Here is a 19,934-nt window from a genome sequence, read left to right on the forward strand (position 1 = left end):
TATTATATTATATTTATATATATAGTTAACTTGTAATTTTTAGTCCGTTGCGTCGAGCGTTAAGAGTTGACTCTGGTCCCGGTTCCGGATTTTCGAACGTCCTCGCGTACAATTTAATATCTTGTACTTTGCGTTTTGAATCTTGTACTCTTGTGATTTCGAGACGTTTCTTATCAATAATTGGAACCTTTTTGATTGTCTTTTGTACTTTTGAGCTTTTTGGTCGTTTGCGTCTTCAATTCGTCGAATCTGTCTTTTGTCTTCACCTTTTATTATTTAAACGAATATCACTTGTAAATAGAACAATTGCAACTAAAAGCTTGTCTTTCTTGAGGAATAATGCTATGAAATATATGTTCGTTTTTAGCATTATCAGCTATACAGGGTTGAGGTTGATTCCAAAATATATATAGTTTGAGTTGTGATCAATACTGAGATATGTATACACTGGGTCGTGGATTGATTCAAGATAATATATATCGATTTATTTCTGTACATCTAACTGTGGACAACTAGTTGTAGGTTACTAACGAGGACAGCTGACTTAAGAAACTTAAAACATCAAAATATATTAAAAGTGTTGTAAATATATTTTGAACATACTTTGATATATATGTATATATTGTTATAGGTTCGTGAATCAACCAGTGGCCAAGTCTTACTTCCCGACGAAGTAAAAATCTGTGAAAGTGAGTTATAGTCCCACTTTTAAAATCTAATATTTTTGGGATGAGAATACATGCAGGTTTTATAAATGATTTACAAAATAGACACAAGTACGTGAAACTACATTCTATGGTTGAATTATCGAAATCAAATATGCCCCTTTTTATTAAGTCTGGTAATCTAAGAATTAGGAAACAGACACCCTAATTGACGCGAATCCTAAAGATAGATCTATTGGGCCTAACAAACCCCATCCAAAGTACCGGATGCTTTAGTACTTCGAAATTTATATCATATCCGAAGGGTGTCCCGGAATGATGGGGATATTCTTATATATGCATCTTGTTAATGTCGGTTACCAGGTGTTCACCATATGAATGATTTTTATCTCTATGTATGGGATGTGTATTGAAATATGAAATCTTGTGGTCTATTATTATGATTTGATATATATAGGTTAAACCTATAACTCACCAACATTTTTGTTGACGTTTTAAGCATGTTTATTCTCAGGTGATTATTAAGAGCTTCCGCTGTCACATACTTAAATAAGGACGAGATTTGGAGTCCATGCTTGTATGATATTGTGTAAAAACTGCATTCAAGAAACTTATTTTGTTGTAACATATTTGTATTGTAAACCATTATGTAATGGTCGTGTGTAAACAGGATATTTTAGATTATCATTATTTGATAATCTACGTAAAGCTTTTTAAACCTTTATTGATGAAATAAAGGTTATGGTTTGTTTTAAAATGAATGCAGTCTTTGAAAAACGTCTCATATAGAGGTCAAAACCTCGCAACGAAATCAATTAATATGGAACGTTTTTAATCAATAAGAACGGGACATTTCATAAAGTACCATCATTTATATGTTGTCGAATAAAATGATACCTTATCTTGATGTGTTTCGTACGACTATGAAACACCGGATTTTTCCCAAGAAGAATTGCACTTTGATTATCAAAATACAAGACGCAATAGTCTTGTATTTTATCCAACTCACCTAAGAAGTTCTTCAACCAAACAAGCTCTTTAGAAGCTTCTGCAATAGCCATATATTCAGCCTCGGTAGTTAACAAAGCAACACTCTTTTATAGTCGAGAGATGCAACTAACCGCCGTATTCCCTATTGTGAAAACATAACCCGTAGTGCTTTTCCCCGAATTATCACATCCACCCAAATCAGCATCCGCATTGCCCCTAAGTATGAGATTGTTTTTAGAGAAACACACTCCCATATTAGAAGTACCTTTCAAATAACGAAGCAACCATTTGACCATTTACCAATGCTCTTTCCCCGGATTAGACATATAACGACTTACAACTCCCACTGCTTGAGCAATATCGGGTCTTGTACAAACCATGGCATACATAATACTACCCACGGCCGATGCATATGGACCCTTTTCCATATCCGTTTTGTTTTTTACCGTCTTTGGTGATTGACTTTTTGATAACTTAATCGTGCTACCCAAAGGCATAAAACGAGCCTTTGAATTCTCCATATTAAACCTCTCTACTACTTTCTCAATATATTTGGATTGTGACAAGTATAGAGTACCTTTCACACGATTACGCACAATACTCATGCCAAGTATTTGCCTAGCACCACCAAGATCTTTCATCTCGAATTCACGGGAAAGTAATCCCTTCAACTTGTTAATTTCGGACATGTTGGAACCTGCAAGTAACATGTCATCAACATACAACAATAAGATTATATAAGAAGACTTGAGTTTCTTCAAGTAGCAACAGTGATCCGCTTCACATCTTAAGAAACCAATCTTCTTCATAAAATCATCAAACTTCAAGTACCATTGCCGAGGTACTTGCTTCAATCCATACAAACTTTTCTTTAGCTTACAAACCCACTTCTCTTTACCCTTTACCTCAAAGCCCTGGGGTTGCCTCATATAGATCTCTTCATCAAGGTTACCATGTAAGAATGCGGTCTTCACATCTAGTTGCTCTAGATGTAAGTCCTCAGATGCAACCATAGAAAGTACCAAACGAATAGTAGTCATCTTCACCACCGGTGAAAATATCTCTTGGTAGTCAACTCCTTTCTTTTGTTGAAAGCCTTTAACCACCAAACGAGCCTTGTACCTTTTCTTGCCATCCAACTCATTCTTGATTCGATACACTCATTTACTTTGCAACGCCCTTTTATCATGAGGTAACTTCACTGGTGACCAAGTTTTATTCTTCTCAAGTGACCCCATCTCTTCTTTCATGGCAAGCTCCCATTGCATGGATTCTTTTGTCTTCCTTGCCTCAAAGTAACTTTCGGGTTCACCATTCTCGGTATAGAGCAAGTAGTTTGCTGATGGAGAATACCTAGGATTAGGTTTGGGCACTCTAGTCGAGCGTCTTAGTGTAGGAGTAACCGAAATGGTTGGACCGGTTTCATTTGTATCCTCCTCATCACTAGAACTCGCACTATGTTCGAAATCATCACCGCTTTCCGAACCATCCCCATCATTAGCATTTTCCGACGCCTCACCGTTCGTTGGTAATTCATTGTTTCCCGTACTCCCACTAGAACCTGTAAGATCATTAATAGAAACATCGTCAAAAGTAACATGACCCGGTTTAGGACTCCCCTTTTCCGGTTTACCATAGACCGAATCTTCATCAAAAGTAACATCGCGAAAACGAATTACTTTTCTAGCCTCCTTATCCCAACAACGACAACCCATTTCATCCGACCCGTAGCCAATGAAAATACACTTCTTTGACTTAGCTTCAAGCTTGTCTCTATCCGCATCTTTGGTCTTCACATATGTATTACACCCAAAGATCCTAAGGTGACCATAACTCACCTTCTTACCTTGCCATTCTTCCTCGGGAATTCGGAAACCCAACGGTGTTGAGGGTCCCGTATTTATCAAATAAGTCGCCGTGTTAACCGCATCCGCCCAAAACATTTTAGGCAAACCAGCATGTAGTCTCATACTCTTAGCCCTTTCATTTAACGTACGATTCATACGTTCGGCGACCCCATTGTGTTGCGGTGTCTCTGGTACCGTTTTTAACATTCTAATACCGAGCTTTGCACAATGGTCTTTAAACTCAAGACTACCATATTCCCCTCCATTATCCGACTTCAAGCACTTGACCTTCAAGTTAGTCTCATTTTCTACCATAGCTTTCCACTTCACAAATGTATTAAATACATCAGATTTAGCTTTAAGAAAATAAACCCATACCTTTCGAGTGGAGTCGTCAATGAAGGTGACATAATAGCGAGAATCTCCATGTGATTCTACATTGGTTGGACCAAACACATCCATATGAACAAGCTCCAATTTCTCCAACTTAGGAGCATTTCTCGATTTCCCAAAAGTCACCTTCTTTTGCTTCCCATATACACATGGTTCGCAAAATTTAAGTTCTACCTTTTTCAAATCTGGAATTCTCCCACTCGAAACAAGCATCTTCATACCCTTCTCACTCATATGCCCGAGTCTTCGGTGCCATAGAGTTGATTCGGACTCAACACTAACCGTAGCAACCACCGTGTCTTCATCAAACACTTCAACCATATAAAGAGTTCCCCTTTTATGTCCACGAGCCACGACACAACTACCCTTAACCACCTTTCATTGGCGGTTTTCAAAAGTAACCGCGTTACCTTCATCATCTAATTGACCAACCGAAATAAGTTGCCTTTTTAATTTAAGAATGTACCTTACATTTTTCAAGGTCCAATTAGAGCCAAGAGTAGTCTTCAAAACAACATCTCCAATGCCCTCTATGTTGAGTTGCTTGTTGTCCGCCAATCTCACCTTGCCTTGGTATGAACGCAAATTCTTCATCATGCTTTTGACATGAGTAGCATGAAACGAAGCTCCCGAATCCAAAATCCAAGACTTCATAGAATTTTCAACACTACACAAAAGTGCAACATCACTTTCCCCTTTGGCCAAGTTTACACCTTTCGCGGAACCATTTTTGCAATTCCTTTGAAGGTGCCCTTTTTGATTGCAACCCCAACAAACAGCTTCACTTCTATCTTTCGATGGATACCTCTTCTTAGACTTCTTTCTACCCTTCTTCTCACCGCGATCAAATTTCCTACCACGGTTGTCGGTACTTAATAAGGAACCGGATGTCGATTCCCCCGAGTTTCTCCTACGAGTATCTTCACCAAGAATCAAATCCCTTATTCCTTCAAACGCTAGCTTAGTAGTTCCCGTAGAGCTACTAACCGCGGTAACCGTACCCAACCAACTTTTCGGTAATGATGAAAGCAAGATTAGTGCTTTTAGTTCATCATCAAACTTAATTTCTACCGATTCAAACCTTGAAACGATATTATTAAATTCATTGATATGATCCGTTGCACTCGTACCTTCCTTCATCTTTGTATTGAACAATTGACGCATGAGAAATACCTTATTAGAAGCGGTAGGTTTCTCATACATGTTAGAGAGTGCTTTCAAGCAAGCAAACGTCGTCTTCTCATTCACAACGTTGTATGCAATGTTCTTAGCAAGTGAAAGACGAATAACGCCCAAAGCTTGATGATCCAAAAGCGTACAATCGGCATCGTTCATGCTTTCAGGCTTGGCCTCTAACAAGGGTTGGTGTAGCTTCTTTTGATACAAGTAATCTTCAATTTGCATCTTCCAAAAGCCAAAGTCTCTCCCATCGAATCGGTCGATTCTAAACTTCCCGTCTTCCGCCATCGTTCCCTTAACGAAACCTTGTGCTCTGATACCAGTTGTAAGGATATTAGGACCCAAAACAACGCAAGTGATTCAACAAGATCACTTACCGATAGTAATTCTACAAGATTACTAACCCACTTAATGAACGAAAGATTATAAATGCAAGAAATGTAAATCGACACAAGAGATAACGTGGTTATATGCAATCGTTGTGATTGCTTTAGTCCACGTACCAACTAGAGAATGTATTTACTGAATATTTGTGGTGTGTTTACAATGAGTTACAAGAGGGTCTATTTATAAAATGGTTTAAGGAGTAAGCTAAAAACAATTCCTTGAAGCTTCATGTGAATTTCCTGACAGCTTCATGGAAGCTACATGTGAGTTTCCTGACAGCTTCGTGGAAGCTACATGTGAATTTCCTCACAACTTCGTGGAAGCTACATGTGAGTTTCCTAACAACTTCGTGGAAGCTACATGTGAGTTTCCTAACAACTTCGTGGAAGCTTCGTGTGAGTTTCCTGGAATCTTCCCTCTAATTGTTTAAAGTTCTCCATATCTCCAACAGAGTACCGGATGATTTACAAGATAGATGTAAAGTCTTTAAACTAATAACGTAGGAAATGTTAGAAAGAATTTTTGAAAGCTGGTGTAAACTACAAAATCCATTCATATGGTTCTCAAAAGTCAAAATGTAAACAAATTTTCGTTACTAAAAGTCATCCTAATAAATATACATGTGTGTGTATGTGTGTTAGTTTCAATATAAATACCAGATTCGCCACTTTTGTAGTCTTATGATAACTTATATGTTACATCATTCCTCATCAAATTGTGACCAAGCTATCAGGTAGCATTTTAAAGAAGAAACGTGGGAAAGATGGATAATTGACACAAAATAATTATCTTGAATTATCATAAATATAGGTTGAAAAATGATAGATAAATGATGATATAAATTCTAAAGTGAGTAAAAGGAACCACAAAGTCTTGTGTGAGTGGCCATCTAGTTGTTCAATGAAACACACTACCCGAGTTCGGTTTCTGACCATGTCAAATCGTTCAGAAATTAAGTGTGATTACCCGAGGTTTACCCTCTATGGAAGAGCTAATGTGTTCGTTCATAAGGGTATTACTCGCTAATAAAGAAAAAAAGTGACCAAAAGGCTTTAGTTGCTCACCCATTAGTATATATGCGACCTTAATTTTTAGGAACATATTACATAACTATTTTAAATATGTTACATATAGAGATTTGTCAATTTATATGACTTTAATTTTTAGGTACATATTACATAACTATTTTAAATATGTTACATATAGAGATTTGTCGACTAATATAAACAAATCGACAAAGGACGCATTTTTTCAGTTTTATAAGCTGAAATTTAGTAGGGTCCAAACTGTTTTTCAAGTGCCGAACTTGGTTCCAGAAGGTCATCTTTCATTTGAGGATAACACATTGATTGAAAGAATGGTGACAGATGACGAAATTCGGGTAGCGGTATGGGACTGCGGGAGTGATAAGGCTCTCGGTCCCGATGGGTTGACTTTTTTGTTTGTTAAGCGTTACTGGGAGGAGATAAAACCCGACCTCATTTCTTCCATTAAACAAGCGTTCATCGATAGAAAAATGCCTAAAGGGTCGACGTCAGCTTTTATCACTCTTTTACCGAAGGTGTCTAATCCGACGTCTATAAAAGATTTTAGGCCAATCTCATTGATTAGTATCCATTATAAAATCATTACAAAAATTTTAGCCAACCGGCTAGCAACGGTGATCGATAAGGTTATTAGCAAAGAGCAATCGGCGTTCATAGCGGTACGTCAAATCTTGGATGGGCCTATGATTCTCAGCGAGGTAATGAGTTGGTACAAAAATCGAAGGCAAAAGTTATTGATTTTAAAGGTGGATTTCGAAGAGGCTTATGACTCGGTTAGTTGGGATTTTTTGGATTATATGTTAGATTTATTGGGCTTTGGTGCTTTATGGAGGTCGTGGATTGCTATGGTATTAAAGTCGGCTCGTACGTCTATTATAGTAAATGGAAGCCCTACCGGAGAATTTAATTTACAACGTGGATTGAGACAAGGCGACTTGATAAGTTCGTTTTTATTTCTAATCATTATGGAAGGTTTGCATTTATGTTTGCAGGAGAAGGTGACATCAGGCGCTATTAGAGGTACCCGAATCGGTGCAAATAATATTAACGTATCTCATTTGTTTTATGCGGATGACGCGGTTGTGTTATCGGATTGGCACAAGGAAAGCTTCACAGAAATTATGGAGGTGTTTGATTATTTTTATCGAATATCGGGCCTGAAGATGAACACTAATAAATCGTCGGTATTTGGTATGGGAGTACCTACTGATGAAATAGATACATGGGTAAATGATAGTGGATGCGCAAAAGGAGAATTTCCTCTTTATTATTTGGGCTTACCGATGGGAACTAGTATGTGTTCGATATCGGATTGGAAGGGATTATGCGATAAATATCATAAAAAGTTATCGACATGAAAAGCTAACTTGCTTTTGGTAGGTGGTCGATATACTCTTATACGTTCCGTTTTAGGGAGCTTGGGCATATATTTCCTCTCGTTGTTCAAGTGCCCGGAAGCGATAATTCAGGAACTTGAAAGGATTCATAGCTCTTTTTTTTGGGGGGGGGCTCAACGGATGGCAACTGTAAAATGTCATGGGTTAGTTGGTGTGACGATCGCTCCAAATCTATATGGACGAACACATCATTCATCGATTTCATTGCGAGGTATTTGACCTCTATATGATACGTTTTATAAACATTGCATTCGTTTTGAAAAGGTATATCATAAATGAATATTTAAATTCAAAGTTTTCGACATCTGATGATTTCTACATATAGACATTCATCGTAAATAATAGTTTACAATAGTACTTCCGTTGACAATGCAGTCAAAATAAGATACATGGTGATGATTTGGTGAATGCAACGTTTCCTTGAAAAATATGTCATGTAAGACTCCATGCACATAGCTTGTCTAACATATAAGCAAACAGCGGAAGACTTCTAGGGAACCTGAGAATAAACATGCTAACAAGTGTCAACACAAAGGTTGGTGAGTTCATAGTTTTAATGTTTTGCATAATCTGTGTATAAAGGTGGATCACAAGATTTCAGTTGTTTCATCCAGAAACGTTTATCAAAATATTCTACGAAATTGAGCACCCTGGAAACTAAACTTAACGTATATATAATTTATACCCTTTGTATAATCATCTTAATAATACACGCAAACCAACGTGTACGCTTCTCAAATAGCATACGTCCGTTAAAAGGCTAGTGCTCTAGCTCGGACGGGGATATCAAGCCCTATGGATCCATATACTACTACTCGCGCCCACCAGTTCTTATAATCGGCAGTTACTAGTTACCAAAGCTAAGGGATTTTCGGTTCAAACTCAGTATAGAATTTAGTATGTACTTGTGTCCATTGTTTAAAATAAATTGCATGTATTCTCAGCCCAAAAATATAGATTACAAAAGCAATTAAAAAGGGAGCAAATGAAACTCACCTTAGCAGCATATAAAGTCGTTCACCAAAATGTGACCGAAACTCGGTTTACCAAATAACCGTAGATCTCAACCTAAAGAACATATGTTGGTCAATAAATGTCTATCAAGCTAGATCAGGTCATAGTATATCACAATCCTAATGCTCGAGATCGACATACAAAAGTTATCCAAAGTCGTTTCAAAAAGTCAATTTTGACAATAGTTCACAAAACGTGATGTACCTTATATAAGGATTCATTTACTCGGTTGGTAATATTAAAAAAAATCCATTTTATCAATCTCGTAAACAAGTTTTTTAAATATTAATTGCAGATTCAAAAGCAATTCCAATTAACGTCAATAATAATTCAGTTGATCATATCTTTTAATCCGTTCATCGAAACTATTCGATATCTAAATGAAAAGTTATCGATTTTTCGTTAGCTTTCCAAAAACATGTATATCATATACCTTTTACCAGTAATATATGTATTTAATTCGTGATTCATCATAAACTGTTTAACGACAAAATTTAGCATACAAGCATGTATAAATATATACACTCGAGCACTAGTCAGGGATACACTATTAATATATAAAAGATAAAATATGTGTGCTTACGTATCAATATTGAGATTCAATATTGTAGGAAAGTACGTAGACGCAACGGGGATGATAAAAACTAGGTTTGACTTGCGAATGAATATTACCCATAATTTCCTTAGCTCTATCCCGCTTGAAAACCCATTTCAAAAGTGACCCGCTCATGGCCTCGTCGTAGTATTTTATGTACTAATACTACTAATAATAATAAGATTAATAATAATAATATTAATCTTAATTATAATAATTATATTAATAATAATAATAATAATAATAATAATAATAATATAAATATAAATATAAATATATACGAGTGTAATATGTGTGCAAAACTGGAACAAATTAGACTGAATTTATAGATGTGGCCTGATTTCCAACCCCATGCGATCGCATGAGTTTTTAGTGTTTTTGCCATGCGATCGCATGGCTGCCTTATCCGTTTTTGTTTGCTAGTTTGTCGACATCAAATAGTGTTACTGTAGCAAATAGTGTTTACTGTAGCAAATAGTGTGTTACTGTAGCAAATAGTGTTTTACTGTAGCACTGTAGCAATTAGGGGTGTTCATTCGGTTGGTTTATGGTTTACGTGGTTTATTCGGTTTGGTTTATTCGGTTTTCAAAAATATTTTTGAGAACCAATAACCGAACCAAATTTGACAAAACCAAACAAATCCAACCAAATAAGATATCGGTTTACATGGTTTGGTTTCGGTTTAACCAATTTAAAACTTATTGATAAAAAAGTGTGTAGTTTTATATCTTTTTGAGAAAAACAAACATATTTTATTGAGTAAACTATAAGTATACAATATTGATTAAACTATAAGTTTAGGCGGGTTCAATTTTATAGCATATGAATATGGATAAAATAAATGAAATATTTAACATTTAATATATTTATCATTGATAGTAGTATATTTCGGTTTTTCGGTTTGAGACCAAATGTTTATTTTACAAACCTAATCCAAACCGTAAACCGTTTATATTTTTCGGGTGAAACCAATAAACCAAACCAAAACCAAATAAGTCAACCCACTTTAACCAAATCGATTTGGTTCGGTCGGTTTCATGGGTTAAACCATTTAATGCACACCCCTAGTAGCAATGTAGCAAAGTACGTTTTCACTGTAGCACTGTAGCAAAGTACGGTTTCACTGTAGCAAATAGTGTTTTACTGTAGCAAATAGTGTTTTACTGTAGTAAAGTCATTTTTACTGTAGCAAATAGTGTTTTACTGTAGGAAAGTCGTTTTTACTTGTACATATATATATATATATATATATATATATATATATATATATATATATATACATACATATAATTGTTCATGAATCGTCGAGAGTAGTCAAAGGTAATTGTATATATGAAACAGTTCTAAAATTTTGATACTCAATCTAACAGACTTTGTTTAACGTGTCAAAATAAAAAAAATCGTATAGAGAATTGGTTTAAATAAGTCGAAATTTTTCGGGTCATCACAGTTGGGATCAAATGTTGGCATCCTTCGAGAACGGAGGATTGGAGATTGGGAGCCTTCGAGCATTTAATATGGCTCTCATCTTTAAATGGGTTTGGAGACTTGTGGTTGATGGTAATGCTTTATGGAGGTCGGTTATCAAATCGGTTCATGGTGACTTCGCAGGTTTGGATGGTTCGAAGCTAAAAGGGTCGAGCTACTGGGTTAAGATCACGGATTCGTTTCTTAAGGCAAAAAATTCGGGCATAATTCCTACAAATGTCTTGCGCAAAAATGTGGGAAATGGCCGATCGACAAAATTTTGGAAAGACAATTGGCTCGGAGATGGATTGTTGAAAGTTAAGTATCCTCGTCTATTTCATTTAGAAGTTCACCCTGATTGTTCTATTTCGAATAGACTTGTTAATGGAGGTTGGAATTGGCATTGGAAGAGAGTTGATATTGGACCAAGAGTCTCGATTCTGGTCGAAAAATGGTTGAGGAAATAGGCGTGCCTCACATCTCGGAAAGGGAGGACACTTGGGAATGGAGTATTTCGGATGATACTATATATTCGGTTGGTGACACTCGCAGATACATCGATAACATCATCTTACCTTCTACAAGCTCGACGAGGTGGGTGAAAACCTTGCCTAGAAAGGTGAACATTTTTATTTGGAGATTAGCTCTAAATCGATTTCCTACTAGACTTAATTTATCGCAAAAAGGTTTAAAGATCGAGCACATCAATTGCGTTCTTTGTGATTGTCGGGTTGAAAGTTTGGATCACATCATGTTTTCTTGTTCTTTGGCGACTGAGCTATGGAGAAAGGTTCGCATATGGGTTGGTGTTCAAATGCCAATTTTTTTCGCTTGGTCCGAATGGATAGCGTGGTACGAAGATTGGCATGCATCGTTGGAGAAGAAAAGTCGACTTTATATTATTATCGCGTGCCTCTTATGGCACATTTGAAGGTTTCGGAATAGCACCATGTTTCAACGGCGTACGATGAAGAGATGTTTTGTTTTTTTATTCTATTTGTAATTTTTCATTTAATTGGTTAACTAGTAGAAGTCGATGTAATATGTCTTGGAACGATTGGATGATAAATCCGTTGTAATGTTTGTTGGTTGTTGCTTTTTAGCTACTTGCTAAGGAGTCGTGTAATAATATTTTGCTGTTCTAAAAAAAATATATATAAACAAATTTAAGGTTGCCCGCACGTTGCGGCGGCCTTTAAAAAAAGGCGTCTGCTTAGGTTAGAACCCGCGATCAGCAGCACACTAAAGCCGACAGTAACCACTCGGGCATCCTTACAAATACTGAATTATTTGAAAAGCGTACTTATTTATGTATTTAAAAAGGGGTAAAAGGATTGAAAGTGATTTCCAAGTTTTATTGCACAATAGCGTTGCTCAATTTAGTTTCTACTGTTCATAATATTCAGATTGAGTATATACAGAGGCGGTTTCAAAGCGTGAAGGGGGGGGACCCGGTAGATTTCGTAATTTTAGTGTAAACATTTGATTTTTTTTATTTTGCCCCAAACTCAAAAACCATTTGCCCCAAACCCAAAAGACATTTGCCTCAAACTCAAAAGTCATGATTCAATAAATTTTGTTTTTGCCCCAAACCCAAAATCTTGATCCATTTAATAAAGAATTGGGGCCAATTAAACAATAAAAAATCAAGCCCACTTCTTATTTCCCAATTTTTCCTCCCAATAGCTGAAACCAAGGTTGCAAAATTCGCTATTCGGGGATTAATCGGTTGGGACTTTGGAAGGATTAATCTGCAATTCGAGGGTTAATCGAAGATTAATCGGATTGTACTGTATATAATTAAATATTAAAATTTTAAAAATCATATGTGTAACTATAGAAAAAAATCATAAATATAAAGATAATATTTAACATAATTGTCTAAAAAATTTATTTTGCTTCAAAACTATAAAGTTCTAGTTTAAATTTATGTTGGACAAAATTGCTGAAATGGTCCCTGTGGTATGTACCAAAATGCTGATTTAGTCCCCGTGGTTTTTTTTTGATGGATTTCGTCCTCGTGGTTTGCAAATGGTGCTGATTTCGTCCCTCTGGCCGACGGACGTTAAAAATGTCCGTTAACTCTAGTCACATGCCACACACATGAGGGTAAATTCGTCCATGACTTTGATTACTAAATTCGATTTTAACCCATCAATTGACGTCGACCGTTTAATTAAACGGATTTTTGGAAATCGGAACGGATTGCTCCTAAAAATGATTAATCGGGGATTAATCGGCGAATAATCGGGGTTTTTTAGAACACTGGCTGAAACCCTTATCTCATCTCTCATCTCTGTATACTGACGAGTGGACGACGAAGAAGAAAAAAAAAACATCTGAGTCACAAAATTCGCTGTCCATCTGCAAAAATCGCTCAACCCCTTTTCACCTCTGTACACTATTACAAAACTAAGGTAATTATTTATGCTGCTATTACAAAATTAGGGTTTAACTAGTCCGGATCCGGCCTGCGCGATGCGGCGGGGGCTTTCGGTATATGTATTCATATATAATGTAGCGTTGTGTATTTACAGAAGGAAAAACGGCTCATGTCTTAAGCGCCGTTTTAGATGTCGTTGTCTTAAGCGTTTTTTAAAAAGTGTCCGTTTCGAACGTAGTTAGTTTCGTTTTGTCTATAAAAAAATCTCAGAGTGTAACGGTGTTGTCGGAAAAATTTAACTTGTGGCGAACAGAAAGATACGGGCTGTCGTTGTGTTAAGCGTTTTTTAAAAAGTGTCCGTTTCACGTATAGTTAGTCACGTTAGGTTCGTGAGACTTTTTCGAGTTGAACGGTGGTCTCGGAAAAATTTAACTCGCACCGAGCGAGAAGATAGGGCCCGTTATAAATTCGGGGGAATTAGTTTCTTTTATTTTAATAAAATTATATGTTTAGTAAACTTAAGGGGCTTGATAATGCTAAAAACGAACATATATTTCATAGCATTATTCCTCAAGAAAGACAAGCTTTTAGTTGCAATTGTTCTATTTACAAGTGATATTCGTTTAAATAATAAAAGGTGAAGACAAAAGACAGACTCGACGAATTGAAGACGCAAACGACCAAAAAGCTCAAAAGTACAAAGTACAATCAAAGAGGTTCCAATTATTGATAAGAAACGTCTCGAAATTACAAGAGTACAAGATTCAAAACGCAAAGTATATGATATTAAATTGTACGCAAGGACGTTCAAAAATCCGGAACCGGGACATGAGTCAACTCTCAACGCTCGACGCAACGGACTAAAAATTACGAGTCAACTATGCACATAAATATAATATAATATTTAAATAATTCTTAAAATTATTTATATATTATATTTATATTAAAAATTCGTCGGCAAACAAAGAGCCAAAGCTGGGTGAGTTGTAAAATCAAACTCCGCGAGTTGCGGAGTTTGAAGAAGGAAAATGCCGCGAGTCGCGGAGTTCCCCTGGACTCAATTCCCTATAAAAGCCAACGCAGTTCGACGAGTTTTAATATCATAAAAATCAATCTCTCTCTATATATGTATACGTAATATTTATATTTATATTTTATATTTTAATTTTAATTTTAATTTTAATCCTAATAATAAGGGTATGTTAGCGAATGTTGTAAGGGTGTAAGTCGAAATTCTGTCCGTGTAACGCTACGCTATTTTTAATCATTGTAAGTTATGTTCAACCTTTTTAATTTAATGTCTCGTAGCTAAGTTATTATTATGCTTATTTAAAACGAAGTAATCATGATGTTGGGCTAATTACTAAAATTGAGTAATTGGGCTTTGTACCATAATTGGGGTTTGGACAAAAGAACGACACTTGTGGAAATTAGACTATGGGCTATTAATGGGCTTTATATTTGTTTAACTAAATGATAGTTTGTTAATTTTAATATAAAGATTTACAATTGGACGTCCCTATAAATAACCATATACACTCGATCGGACACGATGGGCGGGGTATTTATATGTACGAATAATCGTTCATTTAACCGGACACGGGAATGGATTAATAGCCACTAGAATTATTAAAACAGGGGGTGAAATTATGTACAAGGAAACTTGGCATAATTGTTAACAAAGTATTAAAACCTTGGGTTACACGCAGTCAATAACCTGGTGTAATTATTAAACAAAGTATTAAAATCTTGTTACAGTTTAAGTCCCCAATTAGTTGGAATATTTAACTTCGGGTATAAGGATAATTTGACGAGGATACTCGCACTTTATATTTATGACTGATGGACTGTTATGGACAAAAAGCAGACGGACATATTAAATAATCCAGGACAAAGGACAATTAACCCATGGGCATAAAACTAAAATCAACACGTCAAACATCATGATTACGGAAGTTTAAATAAGCATAATTCTTTTATTTCATATTTAATTTCCTTTATTTTATATTTAATTGCACTTCTAATTATTGCACTTTTATTTATTGTTATTATATTTAATTGCACTTTTAATTATCGTACTTTTTAATTATCGCAAGTTTATTTTATCGCACTTTTATTTATCGCAATTTCATTATCGTTATTTACTTTAAGCTTTAAATTAAGTCTTTTATTTATTTAATATTTTTACATTTTGTTTTAACTGCAACTAAAGTTTTAAAATCGACAAACCGGTCATTAAACGGTAAAAACCCCCCTTTATAATAATAATATTACTTATATATTTTTTTGTTTTTTTATAAAATAAAACTAATATAGCGTTAAGCTTTGTTTAAAGATTTTCCCTGTGGAACGAACCGGACTTACTAAAAACTACACTACTGTACGATTAGGTACACTGCCTATAAGTGTTGTAGCAAGGTTTAAGTATATCCATTCTATAAATAAATAAATATCTTGTGTAAAATTGTATCGTATTTAATAGTATTTTCTTGTAAAATTTAATAGTATTTTATACCCCTTAGCTTTAACATCAAGTATTTTTGGCGCCGCTGCCGGGGAACTCAATTTCTTGCTTAAACGCCGGAAGCGCAACGTTAAAAATAAAAAAATAATAATAATAAATTTTTATTTTTAGTTTACTTTTATAAAAAGACGCTTTTGTAAAAATACGTTTTAAATATTCGAAAACATAAAAAGAAAAACAAAAATATAATATTTTTAAGAGTTTGTTAAATATTTAAGTTTTATAAAGTTTCTTTATTTTTATTTTATAAAAATATAAGTTTTATTTAAATATTTTGTTTTTATTTAAAACATAAAATCAAAAACCGAAAAAAAAAATTATATATAAATCTAGTTTTAAGATTTTTATTTATAAAATTGTAACATATTTTTATTTCTATTCTAGTTTTTAAAATATAAGTTTTATTTAAATTATATAAATATTTTAATTAATTTAAAAACAGAAAAATAAAATATATATATATAAATAAATAAAAAAACCGAAACCTGTCAAACGAAGCTACCTAATCTGAATTTTCGAACCCCGCGACTCGCGGAGTTTTCCAGCTTCGGGCACCACAACTCGCGGAGCCGCCCTGACACACGTGACCAGAAACCCTAATCGCAATTAATACAGGGTAATTATTATTATTATTAACTTTAAACCTAATTAGGTTATTTATATTATATTAATTAGTTTAGTTATTTTATTATTTGTATTATTTAGTTAAATTAGTTTAAATAAAATATAAAATTAATAGTTTTATAAAATAAATAATATAAAAATAATATTTTTATAAAAAATTGTACTTTTTACAACTTTTAGTATATTTTTATATTTTGTCCCTTTTTATTTATTTTTAGCATAACTTTTGTATTTTCCGTTCATATTTAGTTTTAAGACATAATTTTTGCCATAGTTATTTTTACTTCTAGATTTTTAGGCTTTCCCGTAAAATTCCTTAAGTGCTTTTTCTTTAGACTAAGATTTAGGTGCTTTAGAATTTTGTGACATCTTTTTACGTTTTAATACCTTTTTAAGATATTGCCATTTGGGATATATTTTTACTTGTATGCTTTTATAGTTTTAGACGCAATTTTTAGTTTTTAGTTTTTAGTTTCTTTTTAAGTTTCAACGCGCTACTTTCTTATTTTTATATATTTAGACGCCTTTTACTATGTATCAATTATCATTCTAATTAGTAATCTCAATTTGCGATTATAACTTTAAGTTAGTGGTAGTAATAAGGTTGGGTTAATCGAGTATTTTTAAGTTCTATAAGTCATTTTTTTTTCTTTCTCTTTCTTATTTTTCGACGTCTTTTTCTTTTTTGACCTTTTTCGACGCACTTTCTTTTTCTTTCTTATTTCTCGCCATTCTAGTTTTTAGGACATAGATTTTTATTCTACTTCTTATCTAAATTTCTTAAAATTACGAAAATTTATTTTAAGTGGTTAAATTGATAGACATCAAAATTTTCTGGTTTGTAGTAATAGTTGGATTTGTACGTGGACCGGGTTATTGGAGCCAAACAGTCCTCAATTATATTGAGACCAAACGAATCCTACCCCTCTGCTGCATCTTTTGGCTATTCGAAACGTGGGCAAAATCAGAAAAGTCTATTGATTGGATAACTTATATAATTTTTCTTTCCTTTTAAAAACTAATAGGATATTCAGTGAATGCACCGAGCAAGACGTTCACTACCTTTTGTACGTTCACCACCTGTAACTAGATCAAGACATCTAGCTAATATTACCGCCGTTGATTTTTCTTTAGAATCGTCATCCAGTCAACCAAGTACTTCAGTTCAAATTTCCGATAATCCATTTTTTGTACCCGACCTCACAATTCAGAATCTGGAGAATATTCAGGGACGATTCGTAGATCCTGAACCATTAATTTTTCCTCCGGAACCACCAATCATTCAAACAGAGATTGTTGAGGAACGAACCATTAAATCAGAATCCTCTAGTGATTCCGATTCAACAAATTCAATTATGGAGAATCTGGAACCTTTAAGTATGGAAGACCGAATGAGAGCTAAACGCACTGGCCAAGGTCACGCAATTACTCATCCAGACATTAATGCGCCAGATTATGAAATCAAAGGACAAATTCTACATATGGTGACTAATCAATGCCAATTTAGTGGTGCGCCGAAGGAAGATCCAAATGAACATCTTCGTACCTTTAATAGGATCTGCACACTATTTAAAATCCGAGAAGTGGAAGATGAACAGATATATCTCATGTTATTTCCCTGGACTTTAAAGGGAGAAGCCAAAGATTGGTTGGAATCGTTACCTGAAGGGGCGATTGATACATGAGACGTTTTAGTTGAAAAATTTCTTAAACAATTCTTTCCGGCATCTAAAGCTGTAAGACTTCAAGGAGAAATTGTTACGTTTACACAGAAACCAAATGAAACTCTATATGAGGCGTGGACAAGATTTGGAAAATTATTAAGAGGATGTCCGCAACATGGTTTAGACACCTGTCAAATAGTACAAATATTCTACCAAGGATGCGACATCACTACAAGAAAAGACATCGATATAGCAGCTGGTGGTTCTATTATGAAGAAAACCGAAACTGATGCTTATAAAATTATTGATAACACTGCTTCCCACTCACATGAGTGGCACCAAGAAAAAGATATCGTTAGATCATCTAAAGCAGCTAGAGCCGATTCTAGCCATGACTTAGATTCCATTTCTGCAAAGATAGATGCTGTCGAGAGACGAATGGAAAAGATGACTAAAGATATCTACTCAATACGAATTAGTTGTGAGCAGTGTGGAGGACCACATTTGACAAAAGATTGTCTCAGTATTGAACTAACAATGGAACAAAGAGAGAATGTTTCATATCTAAACCAAAGGCCTGGAAATAATTGTCAGAATAATTATCAACCGCCAAGACCAATTTACAATCAAAACCAGAATTATAACCGAAATGTTCCATACAACAACCAACAAGGTCCTAGCAATCAACAAGTATCCAACAATACTTACAACCAGCAAAGACCTAATTTTCAAAACAAACCACCACAAACCGATGATAAAAAGCCGAATTTAGAAGATATGATGACGAAGCTAGTTGAAACTCAAACGCAGTTTTTCACATCTCAAAAATAAACCAATGAACAAAATGCTCAAGTATTTAGAAATCAACAAGCTTCTATTCAAAACTTGGAACAAGAAGTAAGTAACCTAGCAAGGTTAATAGGTGAAAGAAAACCGGGAAGTCTACCTAGTGATACAAAAGCTAACCCCCGGAATGAAACAGCTAAAGCTATTACCACAAGAAGTGGTACAACACTTAAACCATCTGAAATACCTGAAAATTCTGATGAAGCTATTCCTACTCCACAAGAACCACAACTTGAACAAGATAAGGAAAAAGAACCGGTAGTTGAAAAGGTTAATGAAGATAACACAGTTAAGGCTAAACCTTATGTTAAACCATACCAACCACCACTTCCTTACCCGAGTAAGATGAAAAAAGAGAAACTTGAAGCCGAGCAATCCAAATTCTTGGATATGTTTAAACAGATAAATGTAAATCTTCCTTTCATTGATGTGATTTCAGGAATGCCTAGATATGCTAAATTCTTGAAAGATCTAATATCGAATAGAAAGAAAATGGAAGAATTCTCGGCTGTTACTATGAATGCTAATTGTTCTGCAGTGCTGTTAAATAAGATACCAGAAAAACTATCTGATCCAGGAAGTTTCACAATTCCATGTTTTCTAGGTAGTCTTAGTTCAATAGAAGCATTGGCAGATTTAGGTGCTAGTATAAATTTAATGCCGTATTCACTATACGCTAAACTAGACCTTGGAGAATTGAAACCAACAAGAATAAGTATACAACTAGCCGATAGATCAATAAAATATCCTAGAGGAATAATGGAGAACATGCTAGTTAAAGTTGGTACTTTAGTATTTCTAGTAGATTTTGTTGTTCTGGACATGGAAGAAGATTCTCAAGTTCCTCTCATATTAGGAAGACCATTCTTAAACACGGCTAAAGCAATGATAGACGTGTTTGGTAAGAAACTG

The sequence above is a fragment of the Rutidosis leptorrhynchoides genome, chromosome 4 (genome assembly GCF_046630445.1).
Source record: "Rutidosis leptorrhynchoides isolate AG116_Rl617_1_P2 chromosome 4, CSIRO_AGI_Rlap_v1, whole genome shotgun sequence".
Taxonomy (NCBI): Eukaryota; Viridiplantae; Streptophyta; class Magnoliopsida; order Asterales; family Asteraceae; genus Rutidosis; species Rutidosis leptorrhynchoides.